We start from the raw sequence: 6,367 nt of genomic DNA, 5'->3' as shown, positions 1-6,367 counted from the left end.
TTTAGACCCTCATGGCAGGTTTGGGCCAGATTTGGAGATTTGTGAAGTGGAAGGAGATCCAGATGACATAGGCTTTTCATGGTGGCATTTCTCCCTGTGTCAGTAATGAGGAGAGCAGATGGGCTTACCAGGGTGGGCTTGCTCTCCCCGATGAGGTGATGGGAAAAATCCTCGAGCTGAGCTGCAGGTTCCATATCCAGATCCACAGCTGGCAGCCGTGGGATCGCTGTGGCATTTCTAGGTGACTCGCTCTTGGTATACTTTGCTTATGTGTTATTTATCAGCTTATATTTCCTTTTGCTAGAGCTGTGACCTGGTTTTACAGCTTATCCCACTGTGATATAAGTGATATGGTTGAAAATCCATCAACATCACAGAAAAAAATGCATGTACAGAGTATCCATGGCACGGTTCTGTAATATCTCAAATGTTTAGAACTTAAACTTTTTACACAATAAGCCATATTTTGGGTCTCCCCTCCCCACTTTGGAACATTGTCCCTTCAGCAGTAGGTATTAGTCATGGAATCTGGGGACTAGGTTAACCAGTTGGCAATATCTAGGGATTAACTCAGCAGTTTTTCAAGTGAAAGTTTCTTAGAATTTCTTAGAATTCAGAAATTTCTTAGAATTCTTAGAATTCTTAAATATTTTATAAGCCAATGTTTTGGTACAAATCAGGTGAAACAGAAAGGAGATTGTGGTCAGTAGAAAATGAGACATTGATCTCCAAAGACATAATTTTCTTCACCTGTAATAACTTGTTTTAAAGTCAGAGAGTTTTAAAATCAGTCCATGGGCCTTAACTACTCCTAGGGCCAAATAGAGTTCTAGAAATAAACAGGCTTGGTCCTGTAAGCTATTTGTCCATATGGAAATGGCTAAAAGGGAAAATAATGCACTTCCACACTGGGGCCTACAGAAAGTTAGCCAGAGAGCTCTGGACTTCTAATTGCCTTTTTGTGTGTCTCCTGCTGGATATCTCAAAGGCAGCCAGAAACCATACTTGGGGTCTTCTGTCTCAAACTGAGTCATCTTTTTATATTCTTTACCCCAGGGAGTGGTAAGATCAGTGTCTTTTCTCCTCATGCTTTTCCTATCATATCATTTAAAAAAGGTGTGATTTGTCACACAGTGAGAGTCTCAGTGTGAATCCAAGCCTCAGGGATCCTGGCTGGGCCTGAAGCAGAGTGGCTGGGGTCTAAGGCTGGTCTTTGGAAATGGCTTCAGCCAGTTGCAGACGGAGGAGCTGAGGAGGGGAATGGTTTTGAGGACCAGGAGAGAGGATCTCAGCAGGAGACCTGGGTGGCACTTCCAGGCTGCGTCCCTAGGCTGTGATGTCCCTCAGGGGAAAGACTTCGTGTCCCTAGGGAGGCTGGATTTAGCCCCATCAGAGACGCCTTTGAGATGGAAGTAGTAACACTGTAGGAGCCAAAAGGATGAAGAGGACCAGGACCATGGACAGCGCCATGGTAACCATGTGGATGGACCACCACGGAACCAGGGAGGATTGCTGGCACAGCCTTGGAGAAAAGCCCCTGTGGCCGAGAGAGGAGAGATGGTGGAGGGTGAGGCAAAGTACGTGTAGAGGGAAACTCTTGGTACCCAGGCCTGCCCTGATGATCTGCTCAGCATGCAGGTTTCTTGAAACAAGAATGCTAGGTCGGTCTCCTCCAACACCCCTCAGGGAAACGGTCCTCTTCCTGAGGGTGAATGCATGGGGGTCTCATCTCCTCCTCGCCTTTCTTTCCCAGCCTTTCTTCCTTCCCCTTTCGTGAAGTAAGCCCAGAACACGTATGTATTGAGGTCTGCCTGAGAAACAGGAGAATCAAGACTCTACCACTCAACAATCGTGCGACTTTGGGTAAGTCACCCAATCAAGCTAAGCCTCACTTTCCTTATTAAAAAAGGGAATAATAGCAGTTTCCGAAGAGGACTGTTTGCAGTCCTCTGGTGGCTGCCAGAGCTGGAGAATACAAAATATGAAATAAAAAATACACTAGAATGAATCAACAATAGATTATATGATAGAGGAATGGATCAATGATCTGGAAGACAAAGTAGTGGAAATCACCCAAGACAAACAGAAAAAAGATTTTTTTTAAAAAGAGGATATTTTAAAAGCTCTCTGGGACAACGTCAAGTCTTATAAGGATCCCAGAAGGAAGAGAGAGAGAAAGAGGCACAGAACTTATTTGAAGAAATAATAGCAGAAAAATTCCCTAACCTGGGAGAGAAAACAGGCATCCATGTCCAGGAATCACAGAGTTAAAAAAGAATGATGTAGAACTATATGCACTGGAAAGATATCCTAGATAAACTGTTAAATTAAAATTTTTTCAAAGAAATACACATAGCATAATTGTTTTTTAAAATTTTTTTATTTTTTTTGGACAGAGGGATCTTTTATTTATTTTTTTAATTAATTTATTTTTTAACATCTTTATTGGGGTATAATTGCTTTACAATGGTGTGTTAGTTTCTGCTTTATAACAAAGTGAATCAGTCATACATATACATATGTTCCCATATCTCTTCCCTCTTGCGTCTCTCTCCCTCCCACCCTCCCTATCCTACCCCTCCAGGCGGTCACAAAGCACCAAGCCGATATCCCTGTGCTATGCGGCTGCTTACACTAGCTATCTACCTTACGTTTGTTACTGTGTATATGTCCATGACTCTCTCTCGCCCTGTCACAGCTCACCCTTCCTCCTCCCCATATCCTCAAGTCCATTCTCCAGTAGGTCTGTGTCTTTATTCCTGTCTTATCCCTAGGTTCTTCATGACTTTTTTTTTCCTTCTTAAATTCCATATATATGTGTTAGCATATGGTATTTGTCTTTTTCTTTCTGACTTATTTCACTCTGTATGACAGACTCTAGGTCTATCCACCTCATTACAAATAGCTGAATTTCGTTTCTTTTTATGGCTGAGTAATATTCCATTGTATATATGTGCCACATCTTCTTTATCCATTCATCCGCAGATGGGCACTTAGGTTGTTTCCATCTCCGGGCTATTGTAAATAGAGCTGCAATGAACATTTTGGTACATGACTCTTTTTGAATTTTGGTTTTCTCAGAGTATACGCCCAGTAGTGGGATTGCTGGGTCATATGGTAGTTCTATTTGTAGTTTTTTAAGGAACCTCTATACTGTTCTCCATAGTGGCTGAACCAATTCACATTCCCACCAGCAGTGCAAGAGTGTTCCCTTTTCTCCACACCCTCTCCAGCATTTATTTTGTCTAGATTTTTTGATGATGGCCATTCTGACTGGTGTGAGATGATATCTCATTGTAGTTTTGATTTGCATTTCTCTAATGATTAATGATGTTGAGCATTCTTTCATGTGTTTGTTGGCAGTCTGTATATCTTCTTTGGAGAAATGTCTATTTAGGTCTTCTGCCCATTTTTGGATTGGGTTGTTTGTTTTTCTGTTATTGAGCTGCATGAGCTGCTTGTAAATTTTGGAGATTAATCCTTTGTCAGTTGCTTCATTTGAAAATATTTTCTCCCATTCTGAGGGTTGTATTTTCATCTTGTTTATGGTTTACTTTGCTGTGCAAAAGCTTTGAAGTTTCATTAGGTCCCATTTGTTTATTTTTGTTTTTATTTCCATTACTCTAGGAGGTGGGTCAGAAAGGATCTTGCTGTGATTTATGTCATAGAGTGTCCTGCCTATGTTTTCCTCTAAGAGTTTGATAGTTTCTGGCCTTACATTTAGGTCTTTAATCCATTTTGAGCTTATTTTTGTGTATGGTGTTAGGGAGTGATCTAATCTCATACTTTTACAAGTACCTGTCTAGTTTTCCCAGCACCACTTATTGAAGAGGCTGTCCTTTCTCCACTGTACATTCCTGCCACCTTTATCAAAGATAAGGTGTCCATATGTGCGTGGGTTTATTTCTGGGTTTCCTATCCTGTTCCATTGATCTATCTTTCTGTTTTTGTGCCAGTACCATACTGTCTTGATTACTGTAGCTTTGTAGTATAGTCTGAAGTCAGGGAGCCTGATTCCTCAAGCTCTGTTTTTCGTTCTCAAGATTGCTTTGGCTATTCGGGATCTTTTGTGTTTCCATACAAATTGTGAAATTTTTTGTTCTAGTTCTGTGAAAAATGCCAGTGGTAGTTTGATAGGGATTGCATTGAATCTATAGATTGCTTTGGGTAGTAGAGTCATTTTCACAATGTTGATTCTTCCAATCCAAGAACATGGTATATCTCTCTATCTATTTGTATCATCTTTAATTTCTTTCATCAGTGTCTTATAATTTTCTGCATACAGGTCTTTTGTCTCCTTAGGTAGGTTTATTCCTAGATATTTTTTTTCTTTCTGTTGCAATGGTAAATGGGAGTGTTTTCTTGATTTCACTTTCAGATTTTTCATCATTAGTGTATAGGAATGCCAGAGATTTCTGTGCATTAATTTTGTATCCTGCTACTTTACCAAATTCATTGATTAGCTCTAGTAGTTTTCTGGTAGCATCTTTAGCATTCTTTATGTATAGTATAATGTCATCTGCAAACAGTGACAGCTTTACTTCTTCTTTTCCGATTTGGATTCCTTTTATTTCCTTTTCTTCTCTGATTTCTGTGGCTAAAACTTCCAAAACTATGTTGAATAAGAGTGGTGAGAGTGGGCAACCTTGTCTTGTTCCTGATCTTACTGGAAATGCTTTCAGTTTTTCACCATTGAGGATGATGTTGGCTGTGGGCTTGTCATATATGGCCTTTATTATGTTGAGGAAAGTTCCCTCTATGCCTACTTTCTGCAGGGTTTTTATCATAAATGGGTGTTGAATTTTGTCAAAAGCTTTCTCTGCATCTATTGAGATGATCATATGGTTTTTCTACTTCAATTTGTTAATATGGTTTATCACATTGATAGATTTGCATATATTGAAGAATCCTTGCCTTCCTGGAATAAACTCCACTTCATCATGGTGTATGCTCCTTTTAATGTGCTGTTGGATTCTGTTTGCTAGTATTTTGTTGAGGATTTTGCATCTATGTTCATCAGTGATATTGGCCTGTAGTTTTCTTTCTTTGTGACATCCTTGTCTGGTTTTGGTATCAAGGTGATGGTGGCCTCGTAGAAGGAATTTGGGAGTGTTCCTCCCTCTGCTATATTTTGGAAGAGTTTGAGAAGGATAGGTGTTAGCTCTTCTCTAAATGTTTGATAGAATTCGCCTGTGAAGCCATCTGGTCCTGGGCTTTTGTTTGTTGGAAGATTTTTAATCACAGTTTCAATTTCAGTGCTTGTGATTGGTCTGTTCATATTTTTTATTTCTTCCTGATTCAGTCTTGGCAGGTTGTGCATTTCTAAGAATTTGTCCATTTCTTCCAGATTGTCCATTTTATTGGCATAGAGTTGCTTGTAGTAATCTCTCATGATCTTTTATATTTCTGCAGTGTCAGTTGTTACCTCTCCTTTTTCATTTCTAATTCTATTGATTTGAGTCTTCTCCCTTTTTTTCTTGATGAGTCTGGCTAGTGGTTTATCTATTTTGTTTATCTTCTCAAAGAACCAGCTTTTAGTTTTATTGATCTTTGCTATTGTTTCCTTCATTTCTTTTTCATTTTTTTCTGATCTGATTTTTATGATTTCTTTCCTTCTGCTAGCTTTGGGGTTTTTTTGTTCTTCTTTCTCTAATTGCTTTAGGTGCAAGGTTAGGTTGTTTATTCGAGATGTTTCCTGCTTCTTAAGGTGGGCTTGTATTGCTATAAACTTCCCCCTTAGAACTTCTTTTGCTGCATCCCATAGGTTTTGGGTCGTTGTATCTCCATTGTCATTTGTTTCTAGGTATTTTTTTATTTCCTCTTTGATTTCTTCAGTGATCACTTCATTATTAAGTAGTGTATTGTTTAGCCTCCATTTGTTTGTATTTTTTGCAGATCTTTTCCTGTAATTGACATCTAGTCTCTTGCGTGTGGTCGGAAAAGATACTTGATACAATTTCAATTTTCTTAAATTTACCAAGGTTTGATTTGTGACCCAAGACATGATCTATCCTGGAGAATGTTCCATGAGCACTTGAGAAAAATATGTATTCTGTTGTTTTTGGATGGAGTGTCCTATAAATATCAATTAAGTCCATCTTGTTTAATGTATCATTTAAAGCTTGTGTTTCCTTATTGATTTTCATTTTGGATGATCTGTCCATGGGGGAAAGTGGGGTGTTAAAGTCCCCTACAATGAATGTGTTACTGTCGATTTCCCCTTTTATGGCTGTTAGTATTTGCCTTATGCATTGTGGTGGTCCTATGTTGGGTGCATAAATATTTACAACTGTTATATCTTCTTCTTGGATCGATCCCTTGATCATTATGTAGTGTCCTTCCTCATCTCTTCTAATAGTCCTTATTT

This window comes from Lagenorhynchus albirostris, chromosome 10, assembly GCF_949774975.1.
Source record: "Lagenorhynchus albirostris chromosome 10, mLagAlb1.1, whole genome shotgun sequence".
NCBI classification, from domain to species: domain Eukaryota; kingdom Metazoa; phylum Chordata; class Mammalia; order Artiodactyla; family Delphinidae; genus Lagenorhynchus; species Lagenorhynchus albirostris.
This window is presented reverse-complemented; position numbering follows the sequence as displayed.